Below are 15,616 nucleotides of genomic sequence, written 5' to 3' on the forward strand. Positions count from 1 at the left end.
AGTGTTAGTGTACATGCTATTATTTGAATCTGATCTGAAATTGTGTGAGACGAAACCTTGTTATTTCAGAATCATGACTATTCAATCTGACCATTACATCTGAAATGTAGCTGCATTCTTTTGGGCTTTTCTTTTGGCCATTGAGGTAGTTGACGTGACGCCTCCTTTTATTGTCCATAATGGCAAACAATTTTAAATTGGTTAAAATTGTGACATATTACTAAAACTTTTAATTGTGACATATTACTAAAAGCTTTGCGTGTTTATTACACGTCATGCAGTGTCTTATTTGTTTTCTTACTATTTTGAACCAACGCGGTAATTGCAATGGTTTGACTGTCCCATGTAAGGTTATGGAACTTAATGAAAACATTAATACAATTCCCTTCACCTACTCTTGTATTTATGACATCTACTTCAAGAAACAGTAATCCTAGTCCCTAACAGTAGGCATAGTCCATTCATGATATTTCCAAATAGTTCTGATTGATTACATGTTATCGTCAAAATCAATGTCCACATGGTGTGACACAATGTAGTCCTAAAAACCGGACACGAATCCTCTGCTTCGTTCAGCCATTCCTATGGTCAAAATTAATGTTTTTTGGGGGGGATAAACGTTGAAAATGCCGCGTTCAGTTCATGTCGGAAACTCGGAAACTTCTGACTTAATAACCTAGGCGGAAGAGTCGGATCCCGAGTTTCCCACTCGGGCGTTATCATAATCAACCAATAGGATGCTCTATCTATGCAAATAACTTATGATCGTTTTAACAAGGAGTTTCTGACAAATTGAACGCAGCATAATACAGGTTTGGGGGGATATAGTATACGTTTTGAATTATGAATCCTTTTTGCTTTATGTGCTTATTTTGATGACATAAACGCTTCAAAATGCACACACAGACGTTAGCTCATGAAGGTTATCTCATAGAACAAAATGTATAATATATTCTAAACCTGTGTTAAATGCAGACCTTATTTTCGGGATTTATCCAAAAAACCTACAAAACCCCCATTAATTTCCCCATAGGCTTTGGCCAACGAGCCATAGTGGAGTCTCCATTAGTGCCTACAAAAAGAAGCCATTACTTTTGGTCTCTATTATGTGATTCTTCTTTCAGCTGTATGAAGAACTACACGCTAAATGTATATTGTCACCACTAACTGGATAGGGGTGAAAAAATGTACAAATTGTAAGTAAATTCCATACAAGGAAGGGGAAATTACCATTAAAGAGCGTCTGCCCCTAAAAACCAAAGTGTAAATAGGATAATTTTGGTCATAGTCAGTATCGTATAAAACGGAGTTTGGAGCCTCAGTGGACCACAATGAGTAAATTAAGGTCGGGTTTGGATTACAATTATGTCAACAAATCATTCCCCCTTTTGCGAAGCTCCACGTGCAAATCGCCCCTCCGCCCACTTCGCTTCCCTTCATTCAATGGGGCACTGTTGTTGTTTCATCGCCCCCAACCAACGTTCAAAGGATCACGGCCTTTGGTTTGAGATGTAAAAGCCCTATACGGATTGACCATGTAATGCATGCTTCCAGCAGGATGCACAGCCAACAACTATTGTTTGCATGCCCTGCCGAAGGACCCCATCATCTGGCGGAATAGGTGGTTGGAGTTCGTTTGTCCCAAGTGCTGGTGAGTATACCGGTAGCTAGACCATAGACTGCTGGTTATGTAACTGAAGTTAGCTAGCAGCAGGCTACCAACTAGTTAGTTAGTTTACCTCGATGCAACTTTGATTTGGCTTGGGAAAACGATGACGTTTCAAATAAGTAATGATTGTGATGTCGCCCGATTGACTTTAGCCAGCTAGCTAAGATTGAGGGGACCACTGTATTTTAGCTAGCTAACATTAGCATTGCTAGTTATTTTTGTCTTTAAGGTAAAATTGACGACTACATAATATGGCAAAGTTGATTCCTACAAATTATATGCCTACTTTAGCAATGTCATCGTATTTCCAATGCACTCTAATGTGTAATTTAGAGGAAACAGTCACAAGCGAGGTGCAACCCATCCCAGGGCCATAGCAAAACGTGTCACAGTTGGTTGCATAGTCTAATGGTGTCACTGGCCTGAATCTAATCTAATCTGGAGCCAGTCAGTCTACATCTGTAAAGTACAACATTATCTTCCAAACAAGATTTAAGTTGTTTCTCAAGCTATGTTTATAATTGAGGGATGATGACAATTGTTGACCCTGTTTTTCTGTTAGACAAAGTGCACAGTTGGGTGCCAGACTGATCCCCTGGTCATTAACAGATGCTGGGACCTACCAGAAGGAACAATGGTGGGTATCGTAACATGTCCAGCAATGTGATTGCAATGGTTTAGCGACCTCAATCATTTCATTCACTGTTCACTTGCTATTTTCACAGCTTGTCAGCAAGATCTTGGAATAAAAGTGTGTCATGCGACACAAGTAGGCTGAATCACATCCGGCTATGATTGGGAGTCCCATAGGGCGGCGACAATTGGCCCAGCGTCGTCTGGGTTTGACCGGGGTAGGCCGTCATTGTAAATAAGAATTTGTTCTTAACTGACTTGCCTAGTTAAAGTATATTTTTTTTAAGTACTCTTGTGATCTTTCCTCGGTTGTCAGTCTATCTCGACTCCTATGAAAAGGACAGGAGGCCTCATAGTGACCCGAGTTACTGCCCTGATGCTACTGACGGCTTCATCAACAACGACAAATTATGTGAAAAGTTGTATTCAAATATACCCATCTTGATAAACAGTAGGCTAATTCCCCAGCCAAGCAGATACAACTAGTAGTCATTTTGGTTGTGAAGTGCATTAGAAAAAAAGCTTTGTCCATTCTAAAGAACAAAATTCAATTTGCCACTTGGCTGTCTATTATATCACACCACCTCATAAGATTGCCTGCTGCAGTTGTTCGAGAGATGTCCAGTTTGCGACTGTACATGCAGTATAGAGAACCAGCAAGGAAGCCCTCATCAGCATCATGCAGACATGCCCTCGCTGTGAGCACTCCAATGAAGGGAACAGTCAAGTGTCCACACCAGCAACCTTCACCTCTCAGCGACAACCGCTTTCACAGGCTCTTCATTGGTACAAATACAGAAGGTAACCCACTTCATTACTTTGTTGCATTTGATAGATACTTTATGTAAACTGACATTATTTGTTGCTTATTTACTTACATGCATATAATGTCCAGGGCATAACCTAGCCTGATCGCTGTGTTCACCATTCGATTTCATTTCAGTGTGTGTGTGTGACTGACCAGTATCTTTGAGGGGCCAGGAGCTGATCTGCGCTGCTATGCCCATCAATGCGGCTCTGGAAAAGACCTCAACTCCAGCCTCACCTCTTGCCTGCTCACCAATGGTCGTCGATGGGGAGGTCAGAATTAGGTAGGTTTTATCTGACTTGTTCAGACTTCAACATAGTACATGTTTGTGTGTCAGATATTACCTATCCTAACTGCCATTGGTAATAAAAAAAGTAACTGTGTGTATGTGTTCACAGAAACATGTATGGAACCAGTACATGGAGACTTGTAAGGTGATGTGATGAAGTCCAGACCGACAGATGAGCTTGATACTGATCTCTCTGAATGGAGAGAGAGAGAACTGGCACTCGGTATTATAATTTTACAAGACAGCGTTTACTTGTATTGTCTTTCTTGATTATTGAATTGAATGGTAGGAAGAAACCCTTTGTGTTCTTCACCAGGATCAGGGAGCTCCTGTTGTATACAGGACACCACACAGGAAGGTTTGACCACTCTGATATCTTTGCCAAGATGGCCCCATCACCACCAGACAAAATGCCGATAGGCACAGTATCTGTATCGGCTGGGAATGACAATGAAAGATGACTGGTGCACATTTGTTATATTAGCAGAACACTGCTTCTATGGTATTATGCGAAGGGTTGTTTATTCTACATGGACCTATTACTACATTTTGAAAGGTATCAAAACACTTAATTTAGAATATCTACATAAATTCAGCAATTGCATTCTTCTCATATTACTCTGTAGGCTACTGACCTATTCAAAGCTTTATCCGGCATCTCACCATAGATCTCTGCCTGTAGTTATTGAACTCAACCTACAGGAGTTTTTTGTTGTGATAGACGGGATGGGTGTTTAGCAACAAAACCGAGGCGTGCGCAACTGTGGGGCAAACCAGACGGCGTTGGTTTAGATTGTTGACAACATGTAAACAATATTTAGTCTACGATGTTTATTGAAAACATAATACATTGTTAGTTGCTGGTTAGCTAGTGAATTTGCCATATTTGCGTTGACATGAAATCTGTCAAAACACCTCAAAACAAGACATGTTTCAGCGAGTTTTATCTTGTTCTTGATAACGAGTCATTTACGATTCCCCACATGGGAGTTTCTTGTTATTGTTGGTAGCTATCTTGCCATCCATAATCACAACCACTCAGACTTCTGCCCCATTGAAGCGAGTGCATCGTTGTTGTGATGTCAGCTAACCCATCTATTGAGTGGGGGAAAACAGCTTTTTGCAGGCAAGGTGCTGACAGATGGATGTGTCTTGGTGATGGCAATATGAAGGGACATCTTTGTATCAGAGAGACATAAATTAATTTCCTATGTTCTACCTGAAAATACAGTCGTGGCCAAAAGTTTTGAATGACACAAATATTAATGTTCACAAAGTTTGCTGCTTCAGTGTCTTTAGATATTTTTGTCAGATGTTACTACGGAATACTGAAGTATAATTACAAGCATTTCATAAGTGTCAAAGGCTTTTATTGACAATTACATGAAGTTGATGCAAAGAGTCAATATTTGCAGTGTTGACCCTTCTTTTTCAAGACCTCTGTAATCCGCCCTGGCATGCTGTCAATTAACTTCTGGGCCACATCCTGACTGATGGCAGCCCATTCTTGCATAATCAATGCTTGGAGTTTCAGAATTTGTGGGTTTTTGTTTGTCCACCCGCCTCTTGAGGATTGACCACAAGTTCTCAATGGGATTAAGGTCTGGGGAGTTTCCTGTCCATGGACCCAAAATATCGATGTTTTGTTCCCAGAGCCACTTAGTTATCACTGTTGCCTTATGGCAAGGTGCTCCATCATGCTGGAAAAGGCATTGTTCGTCACTAAACTGTTCCTGGATGGTTGGGAGAAGTTGCTCTCGGAGGATGTGTTGGTACCATTCTTTATTCATGGCTGTGTTCTTAGGCAAAATTGTGAGTGAGCCCACTCCCTTGGCTGAGAAGCAACCCCCCAGCTGAATGGTCTCAGGATGCTTTACTGTTGGCATGACACAGGACTGATGGTAGCGCTCACCTTGTCTTCCCCGGACAAGCTTTTTTCCGGATGCCCCAAACAATCGGAAAGGGGATTCATCAGAGAAAATTACTTTACCCCAGTCCTCAGCAGTCCAATCCCTGTACCTTTTGCAGAATATCAGTCTGTCCCTGATGTTTTTCCTGGAGAGAAGTGGCTTCTTTGCTGCCCTTCTTGACACCAGGCCATCCTCCAAAAGTCTTTGCCTCACTGTGCGTGCAGATGCACTCACACCTGCCTGCTGCCATTCCTGAGAAAGCTCTGTACTGGTGGTGCCCCTATCCCGCAGCTGAATCAACTTTAGGAGACGGTCCTGGTGCTTGCTGGACTTTCTTGGGCGAGGAAGAACAATGATTCCAAGCACCACCCTCCTTTTGATGCTTCCAGTCTGTTATTCGAACTCAATCAGCATGACAGAGTGCTCTCCAGCCTTGTCCTCGTCAACACTCACATCTGTGTTAACGAGAGAATCACTGACATGATGTCAGCTGGTCGGTCCTTTTGTGGCAGGGCTGAAATGCAGTGGAAATGTTTTTTGGGGGATTCAGTTCATTTACATGGCAAAGAGGGACTTTAATTAATTGCAATTCATCTGATCACTCTTCATAACATTCTGGAGTATATGCAAATTGCCATCATACAAACTGAGGCAGCAGTCTTTGTGAAAATTAATATTTGTGTAATTCTCAACTTTTGGCCATGACTGTAGACAGGTTTTAATGACTGACTGTGAAGCATTAAACACATTCATTATTTAAACATCAAACCCCACCCCCAAGCCAACTCACATTTGGCTTCTGTGATGGCCGTCAGCATTTCTTGAGGAGCATGCCAAAAAACATGGCCAAATCAGCGGGTGCAGTTCCCCTTTAATCCACACAAAGTATTAACCAAAAAAATATACATTCCCACTCCTTAAGTCATTAGGAAACTTAAATACCCTGCTCAGGCTCTGGGGTCTGAGAGGGTGTGACCACACGAGACAGGACTCCATGTAGCTCCTCAGATGTAAATCATTTTAATCCCAGAGAGTTCAGCTGCAGAAACAATGTTGATCATTGAGCTTTCTTGACTTCTTTTGTACTTGTGCAGTTCGATTTATCACCATTTCTTTAAATGACGCAGTACTTTCTTCACATGAACAATTTCTGGGTCCTGCCGGTGATACTCAGGCTGCAGTGTAGGCCTACCGGTCTTCACTTCCATCAGACCTTTAGAGATACTCGATCTTTATACCCTTTTGACAGCCTCCGCCTAGGAGACTCTCTCAACGGCCCTGATTTTGTTCACCACTACATTTACAACATTTTGCTCCCTGGCTATTCTCTAACACTAAACATGTGAAATCTCTTTCATAGTGATTTTTTTCCCCACATCTCAGCTTTTCCCGTCTGTAGTCACTTCTTACATGTCCAAACATTTTACAGCAAGAACATTGTAAAGACCGCTTACAAAAGCTCTGACAAGATAGTACACATGTCCCAGCTGCACTCGAGTAGGGAGAGACTTCACATAAAACATACAGTACAGACTTCTTCTTTCTGCCATTAACCATTCTTCAGAAAGGAAACAGCCTGTAAAAATATGTAAACATTTATTAAAGGATGAACAATGCAAGTCTTGGCGATATAGGCTCTGCTCCTTCAGGGTACCTCACTGCCCAATCAAAGCGCCAATATATAAAATTACATACAAACAGTGAGCGCGGTAATCTAGAACAGTCCCCCAACAGGAAAACAACCTAACAGGTGGAGGCTGGGGTGATGGTGGGAGTAAAAGAAGCAAACGCATTCTAGAAGCAGGATGTGTGACCAGAACCGGTCATCTTAAATACACTGCCAAATAAGGCAGGCGGGATTGCTACTAGCGTCTTAATCTTAATTGGCTGATGCGTCAGCTGAGGTGGGCACTCGGTTCCCTTTCCGAACAGGCTTCACTTTATTTCAGAAAGGAAACGCCACATAGAAATATATGTTTTGCCATTTATTAAAGAACGAATAATGTAAGTCTTGGCAAATATATATTTTATTTTTTTAATTATTATTTATATTTATTTATTTATTTATTTGTGTTAATATAGGCTCTACTCCTTCAGGTTAGCTCACTGCCCAAGAAAGTGTCAATATATAAAATGATCTACAAGCAGTGAGTGCGGTAAACTATACCAATCCCCCAAAACAGCAGAACCATATGCAAATCCTCACATAATACCCCATAATGAAATATTAGCAAATGTATTAAAGATTTTTTTTAAACTTGTAAATAACATAAGTATTCAGACCCTTTGCTATGAGACTTGAAATTGAGCTCCGGTGAATTTTGTTTCCATTGATCATCCTTGAGATGTTTCTACAGCTTGATTGGAGTTCACCTGTGGTTAATTAAATTAATTGGACATGATTTGGAAAGGTGCACAACTGTCTATTTAAGGTCCCACATTTGACAGTGCATGTCAGAGAAAAAACCAATCCATGAGGTTGAAGGAATTGTCAGTAGAGCTCCCAGACGGTACCAAAAAAATGTCTGCAGCATTGAGCTCCCCAAGAACACTGTGGCCTCCATCATTCTTAAATGGAAGAAGTTTAGAGCCACCAAGACTCTTCCTAGAGCTGGCTGTCTGGCCAAACTGAGCAATCGGGGTAGAAGGGCCAGGGAGGTGACCAAGAACCCGATGATCACTCTGAGAGAGCTCCAGAGTTCCTCTGTGGAGAGGGGAGAACCTCCCAGAAGGATAACCATCTCTGCAGCACTCCACCATTCAGGCCTTTATAGTAGGGTGGCCAGACGGAAGCCACTCCTCAAGAAAAGACACATGACCGCCCGCTTGGAGTTTTCCAAAAGGCACCTAAAGGACTTTGACCATGAGAAACAAGATTCTCTGGTCTGATGAAACCAAGATTGAACTCTTTGGCCTGAATGCCAAGCGTCACATCTGGAGGAAACCTGGCACCATCCCTACGCGGAAGCATGGTGGTGGCAGCATCATGCTGTGGGGATGTTTTTCAGTGGCAGGAATGGGAGACTAGTCAGTATTGATGAAATGATGAAAGGAGCAAAGTACAGAGAGATCCTTGATGAAAACCTGCTCCAGAGCGCTCAGGACCTCAGACTGGGGCGAAGGTTCACCTTCCAACAGGACAAAGACCCTAAGCACACAGCCAAGACAATGCAGCAGTGGCTTTGGGACATGTCTCTGAATGTCCTTGAGTGGCCCAGCCAGAGCTTGGACTTGAACCCGATCTAACATCTCTGGAGAGACCTGAAAATAGCTATGTGGGAGAAATGGGAGAAACTCCCCAAATACAGGTGTGCCAAGCTTGTAGCGTCATACCCAAGAAGACTCGAGGCTTTTATCGCTGCTAAAGGTGCTTCAACAAAGTACTGATCAAAGGGTCTGAAGACTTATGTAAATGTGATATTTCTTTATTTTTAGTAAACATTTCTAACCTGTTTTTGCTTTGTCATTATTAATTGGAGTGGGTCTAGGTTTTCCAGAATGATGGTGTTGATGTGAGCCATGGCCAACCTTTCAAAGCACTTCATGGCTGCCGACGTGGCATAAAAAGCAGATACTCTTATTTGCTCAGAGCAGAAAAACTAAAAGTGTAGCTATACAAGCAGGAACGTCACATTTACATTACATTTACATTTAAGTCATTTAGCAGACGCTCTTATCCAGAGCGACTTACAAATTGGTGCATTCACCTTATGATATCCTGTGGAACAACCACTTTACAATAGTGCATCTAAATCTTTTAAGGGGGGGGGTTAGAAGGATTACTTTATCCTATCCTAGGTATTCCTTAAAGTGGTGGGGTTTCAGGTGTCTCCGGAAGGTGGTGATTGACTCCGCTGTCCTGGCGTCGTGAGGGAGCTTGTTCCACCATTGGGGTGCCAGAGCAGCGAACAGTTTTGACTGGGCTGAGCGGGAACTGTGCTTCCTCAGAGGTAGGGGGGCCAGCAGGCCAGAGGTGGATGAACGCAGTGCCCTTGTTTGGGTGTAGGGCCTGATCAGAGCCTGAAGGTATGGAGGTGCCGTTCCCTTCACAGCTCCGTAGGCAATCACCATGGTCTTGTAGCGGATGCGAGCTTCAACTGGAAGCCAGTGGAGAGAGCGGAGGAGCGGGGTGACGTGAGAGAACTTGGGAAGGTTAAACACCAGACGGGCTGCGGCGTTCTGGATGAGTTGTAGGGGTTTAATGGCACAGGCAGGGAGCCCAGCCAACAGCGAGTTGCAGTAATCCAGACGGGAGATGACAAGTGCCTGGATTAGGACCTGCGCCGCTTCCTGTGTGAGGCAGGGTCGTACTCTGCGAATGTTGTAGAGCATGAACCTACAGGATCGGGTCACCGCCTTGAGAACGACAGGGTGTTGTCCAGGATCACGCCAAGGTTCTTAGCACTCTGGGAGGAGGACACAAGGGAGTTGTCAACCGTGATGGTCGAGATCATGGAACGGGCAGTCCTTCCCCGGGAGGAAGAGCAGCTCCGTCTTGCCGAGGTTCAGCTTGAGGTGGTGATCCGTCATCCACACTGATATGTCTGACAGACATGCAGAGATGCGATTCGCCGCCTGGTTATCAGAAGGGGGAAAGGAGAAGATTAATTGTGTGTCGTCTGCATAGCAATGATAGGAGAGACCATGTGAGGATATGACAGAGCCAAGTGACTTGGTGTATAGCGAGAATAGGAGAGGGCCTAGAACAGAGCCCTGGGGGACACCAGTGGTGAGAGCGCATGGTGCGGAGACAGATTCTCGCCACGCCACCTGGTAGGAGCGACCTGTCAGGTAGGACGCAATCCAAGCGTGGGCTGCGCCGGAGATGCCCAACTCGGAGAGGGTGGAGAGGAGGATCTGATGGTTCACAGTATCAAAGGCAGCAGATAGGTCTAGAAGGATGAGAGCAGAGGAGAGAGAGTTAGCTTTAGCAGTGCGGAGAGCCTCCGTGACACAGAGAAGAGCAGTCTCAGTTGAATGCCCAGTCTTGAAACCTGACTGATTAGGATCAAGAAGGTCATTCTGAGAGAGATAGCAGGAGAGCTGGCCAAGGACGGCACGTTCAAGAGTTTTGGAGAGAAAAGAAAGAAGGGATACTGGTCTGTAGTTGTTGACATCGGAGGGATCGAGTGTAGGTTTTTTCAGAAGGGGTGCAACTCTCGCTCTCTTGAAGACGGAAGGGACGTAGCCAGCGGTCAAGGATGAGTTGATGAGCGAGGTGAGGTAGGGGAGAAGGTCTCCGGAAATGGTCTGGAGAAGAGAGGAGGGGATAGGGTCAAGTGGGCAGGTTGTTGGGCGGCCGGCCGTCACAAGACGCGAGATTTCATCTGGAGAGAGAGGGGAGAAAGAGGTCAAAGCACAGGGTAGGGCAGTGTGAGCAGGACCAGCGGTGTCGTTTGACTTAGCAAACGAGGATCGGATATCGTCAACCTTCTTTTCAAAATGGTTGACGAAGTCATTCGCAGAGAGGGAGGAGGGGGGGGGGGGAGGGGGAGGAGGATTCAGGAGGGAGGAGAAGGTAGCAAAGAGCTTCCTAGGGTTAGAGGCAGATGCTTGGAATTTAGAGTGGTAGAAAGTGGCTTTAGCAGCAGAGACAGAAGAGGAGAATGTAGAGGGGAGGGAGTGAAAGGATGCCAGGTCCGCAGGGAGGCGAGTTTTCCTCCATTTCCGCTCGGCTGCCCGGAGCCCTGTTCTGTGAGCTCGTAGTGAGTCGTCGAGCCACGGAGCAGGAGGGGAGGACCGAGCCGGCCTGGAGGATAGGGGACAGAGAAAATCAAAGGATGCAGAAAGGGAGGAGAGGAGGGTTGAGGAGGCAGAATCAGGAGATAGGTTGGAGAAGGTTTGAGCAGAGGGAAGAGATGATAGGATGGAAGAGGGGAGAGAGAGAGCGACGGTTGGGACGGCGCAATACCATCCGAGTAGGGGCAGAGTGAGAAGTGTTGGATGAGAGCAAGAGGGAAAAGGATACAAGGTAGTGGTCGGAGATTTGGAGGGGAGTTGCAATGAGATTAGTGGAAGAACAGCATCTAGTAAAGATGAGGTCAAGCGTATTGCCTGCCTTGTGAGTAGAGGGGGAAGGTGAGAGGGTGAGGTCAAAAGAGGAGAGGAGTGGAAAGAAGGAGGCAGAGAGGAATGAGTCAAAGGTAGACGTGGGGAGGTTAAAGTCACCCAGAACTGTGAGAGGTGAGCCATCCTCAGGAAAGGAACTTATCAAGGCGTCAAGCTCATTGATGAACTCTCCAAGGGAACCTGGAGGGCGATAAATGATAAGGATGTTAAGCTTGAAAGGGCTGGTAACTGTGACAGCATGGAATTCAAATGAGGAGATAGACAGATGGGTCAGGGGAGAAAGAGAGAATGTCCACTTGGGAGAGATGAGGATTCCAGTGCCACCACCCCGCTGGCTCGACGCTCTAGGGGTATGCGACTATGTCACGACTTTCAGAACATCCGGGGCTCAGCCCTGAAGACATGGTGCTTTCTTTCATGCGCTGTGCTCTCCTGACACCAAATAATAAACACTTCTTAATATTATTTAAATTAATTGGGGTCAGTAACCCAATGGAATATGGTGTTAGGTAATTGAGTAGCTACTGTTAATACAAATCTACTAGCAATACAAATTACAAGTGCATAACTAGATGGTCATTTTCCACGAAGAAACATTTTAGAAAAGTATTTTTATCATTATTTTGTTGCAATGTTTTCATAAACAATGTACAGTATTTGATTGGCAATAAAAAATAAAATAATTAAAAGCCTAATGTTGATGTTAGTCACATTACTGCTAACTCATGTGAGCTTGTCATGCTGTGCACACTGCAGTTCCAACATAATCCAAAGGGTGGCAGCCTAGATCACATGCTTTACAGGAAATAATGTTCTGATTACGTGCAATCAATCTAGCAGGACTGGGTAAACTGCCATCCTTTTGGATTGTTGGAACTGCGTAAACTCACATTAGCAGTAGGCTTGTATTATAATTGTAGAGTGGGGGACAACTTTTGCAGATAATATAATAGACTTAGGTACCAAACACACTTGAAAATCCAAATTGTATTATTTGTGGTAATAAATCACAGATTCCAAGGTCAATTAGCTACAGGACAATATTTCTACCTATTTAATTAGGAACCTGAGAAAAGTTAAGAGTTTTACTGTAGTGACAAGACTTCACAATTGTACACACGTGTATACCAGCATACAATACTCTCTCCAACTACATATTCACAATCTTTGTTAATTATATTACACAGTAATAGGTTGTCAGGCCATCCATTCAGATTAGAAATGAAACAAAATGATACTGTAGGTAAAACATCCAAATTCTCTGTGTGTTGCGTAAAAGAAAGCTACTTTCCTGTTGAGGGTAGCATCAAGCTACAGTTGAAGTCAGAAGTTTACATACACTTAGGTTGGAGTCATAACTCGTTTTTCAACAACTCCACAAATTTCTTTAACTATAGTTTTGGCAAGTCGGTTAGGACATCTACTTTGTGCATGACACAAGTAATTTTTCCAGCCATTGTTTACAGAGATTATTTCACTTATTCACTGTATCACAATTCCAGTGGGTCAGAAGTTTACATACAGTAAGTTGACTGTGCCTTTAAACAGCTTGGAAAATTCCCAAAAATTATGTAATGGCTTTAGAAGCTTCTGATAGGCTAATTGACATCGTTTGAGTCAATTGGAGGTGTACCTGTGGAAGTATTTCAAGGCCTACCTTAAAACTCAGTGCCTCTTTGCTTGGCATCATGGGAAAATTAAAAGAAATCAGCCAAGACCTCAGAAAGAAAATTGTAGACCTCCACAAGTTTGGTTCATCCTTGGGAGCAATTTCCAAACGCCTGAAGGTACCACGTCCATCTGTACAAGCAATAGTATGCAAGTATAAACACCATGGGGCCGCGTAGCCGTCATACCGCTCAGGAAGGAGATGCGTTCTGTCTCCTAGAGATGAACGTACTTTGGTGCAAATCAATCCCAGAACAACAGCAAAGGACCATGTGAAGATGCTGGAGGAAACGGGTACAAAGTATCTATATCCACAGTAAAACGAGTCCTATATTGACATAACCTGAAAGGCTGCACAGCAAGGAAGAAGCCACTGCTCCAAAACTGCCATAACAAAGCCAGACTACGGTTTGCAACTACTCATGGGGACATACAGTGGGGCAAAAAAGTATTTAGTCAGCCACCAATTGTGCAAGTTCTCCCACTTAAAAAGATGAGAGAGGCCTGTAATTTTCATCACAGGTACACTTCAACTATGACAGACAAAATGAGAAAAAAATCCAGAAAAATCACATTGTAGGGTTTTTAATGAATTTATTTGCAAATTATGGTGAAAAATAAGTATTTGGTCAATAACAAAAGTTTATCTCAATACTTTGTTATATACCCTTTGTTGGCAATGACACAGGTCAAACGTTTTCTGTAAGTTTTCACAAGGTTTTCACACACTGTTGCTGGTATTTTGGCCCATTCCTCCATGCAGATCTCCTCTAGAGCAGTGATGTTTTGGGGCTGTCGCTGGGCAACACAGACTTTCAACTCCCTCCAAAGATTTTCTATGGGGTTGAGATCTGGAGACTGGCTAGGCCACTCCAGGACCTTGAAATGCTTCTAAAGAAGCCACTCCTTCGTTGCTCGGGCGGTGTGTTTGGGATCATTGTCATGCTGAAAGACCCAGCAACATTTCATCTTCAATGCCCTTGCTGATGGAAGGACGTTTTCACTCAAAATCTCACGATACATGGCCCCATTCATTCTTTCCTTTACACGGATCAGTCGTCCTGGTCCCTTTGCAGAAAAACAGCCCCAAAAGCATGATGTTTCCACCCCCATGCTTCACAGTAGGTATGGTGTTCTTTGGATGCAACTCAGCATTCTTTGTCCTCCAAACACGACGAGTTGAGTTTTTACCAAAAAGTTCTATTTTGGTTTCATCTGACCATATGACATTCTCCCAATCCTCTTCTGGATCATCCAAATGCTCTCTAGCAAACTTCAGACGGACCTGGACATGTACTGGTTTAAGTAGGGGGACACGTCTGGCACTGCAGGATTTGAGTCCCTGGCGGCGTAGTGTGTTACTGATGGTAGGCTTTGTTACTTTGGTCCCAGCTCTCTGCAGGTCATTCACTAGGTCCCCCCGTGTGGTTCTGGGATTTTTGCTCACCGTTCTTGTGATCATTTTGACCCCACGGGGTGAGATCTTGCGTGGAGCCCCAGATCGAGGGAGATTATCAGTGGTCTTGTATGTCTTCCATTTCCTAATAATTGCTCCCACAGTTGATTTCTTCAAACCAAGCTGCTTACCTATTGCAGATTCAGTCTTCCCAGCCTGGAGCAGGTCTACAATTTTGTTTCTGGTGTCCTTTGACAGCTCTTTGGTCTTGGGCATAGTGGAGTTTGGAGTGTGACTGTTTGAGGTTGTGGACAGGTGTCTTTTATACTGATAACAAGTTCAAACAGGTGCCATTAATACAGGTAACGAGTGGAGGACAGAGGAGCCTCCTAAAGAAGAAGTTACAGGTCTGTGAGAGCCAGAAATCTTGCTTGTTTGTAGGTGACCAAATACTTATTTCCCACCATCATTTGCAAATAAATTCATGAATAATCCTACAATGTGATTTTCTGGATTTTTTTTTCTCATTTTGTCTGTCATAGTTGACGTGTACCTATGATGACAATTACAGGTCTCTCTCATCTTTTTAAGTGGGAGAACTTGCACAATTGGTGGCTGACTAAATACTTTTTTGCCCCACTTTTTGGAGAAATGTCCTCTGGTCTGATGAAACAAAAATAGAACTGTTTGGCCATAATGACCATCGTTATGTCAGAAAGTTAAAGCTTGGTCGCAAATGGGTCTTCCAAATGGACAATGACCCCAAGCATACTTCCAAAGTTGTGGCCAAATGGCTTTAGGACAACAAAGTCAAGGTATTGGAGTGGCCATCACAAAGCCCTGACCTCAATCCTATAGAACATTTGTGGGCAGAACTGAAAGGCGTGTGCGAGCAAGGAGGCCTACAAACCTGACTCAGTTACACCAGCTCTGTCAGGAGGAATGGGCCAAAATTCACCCAATTTATTGTAGGAAGCTTGTGGAAGCCTACCCGAAACATTTGACCCAAGTTAAATAATTTAAAGGCAATGCTACCGAATACCCTTTGAGTGTATGTAAACTTCTGACACACTGGGAATGTGATGAAAGAAAAGCTGAAATAAATAATTCTCTACTATTATTCTGACATGTCACATTCTTAAAATAAAGTTTATGATCCTAACTGACTGAAGAC

The 15,616-nt window shown here is 43.7% G+C and overlaps 2 long non-coding RNA genes across 3 annotated transcripts in view; both read left to right on the forward strand.

The window, feature by feature from the left end:
• LOC106580074 (nicotinamide riboside kinase 1) overlaps window positions 1-15,616 on the forward strand; it is a 36,403-nt gene that overhangs the window by 6,533 nt on the left and 14,254 nt on the right. The window lies entirely within an intron of this gene.
• On the forward strand, window positions 13-3,646 carry LOC145862390 (uncharacterized). Of its 2 annotated transcripts, XR_014381809.1 has the most exons (6): window positions 16-1,651; window positions 2,232-2,306; window positions 2,395-2,520; window positions 2,619-3,103; window positions 3,246-3,393; window positions 3,509-3,646. It is a non-coding gene; the product is annotated as an uncharacterized LOC145862390 (long non-coding RNA). The 2 variants fall into 2 exon arrangements; XR_014381808.1 differs by having other exon boundaries at window positions 13-1,651; window positions 2,395-3,103.

The sequence above is a fragment of the Salmo salar genome, chromosome 20 (assembly GCF_965601325.2).
Source record: "Salmo salar chromosome 20, fSalSal1, whole genome shotgun sequence".
Lineage (NCBI taxonomy): Eukaryota > Metazoa > Chordata > Actinopteri > Salmoniformes > Salmonidae > Salmo > Salmo salar.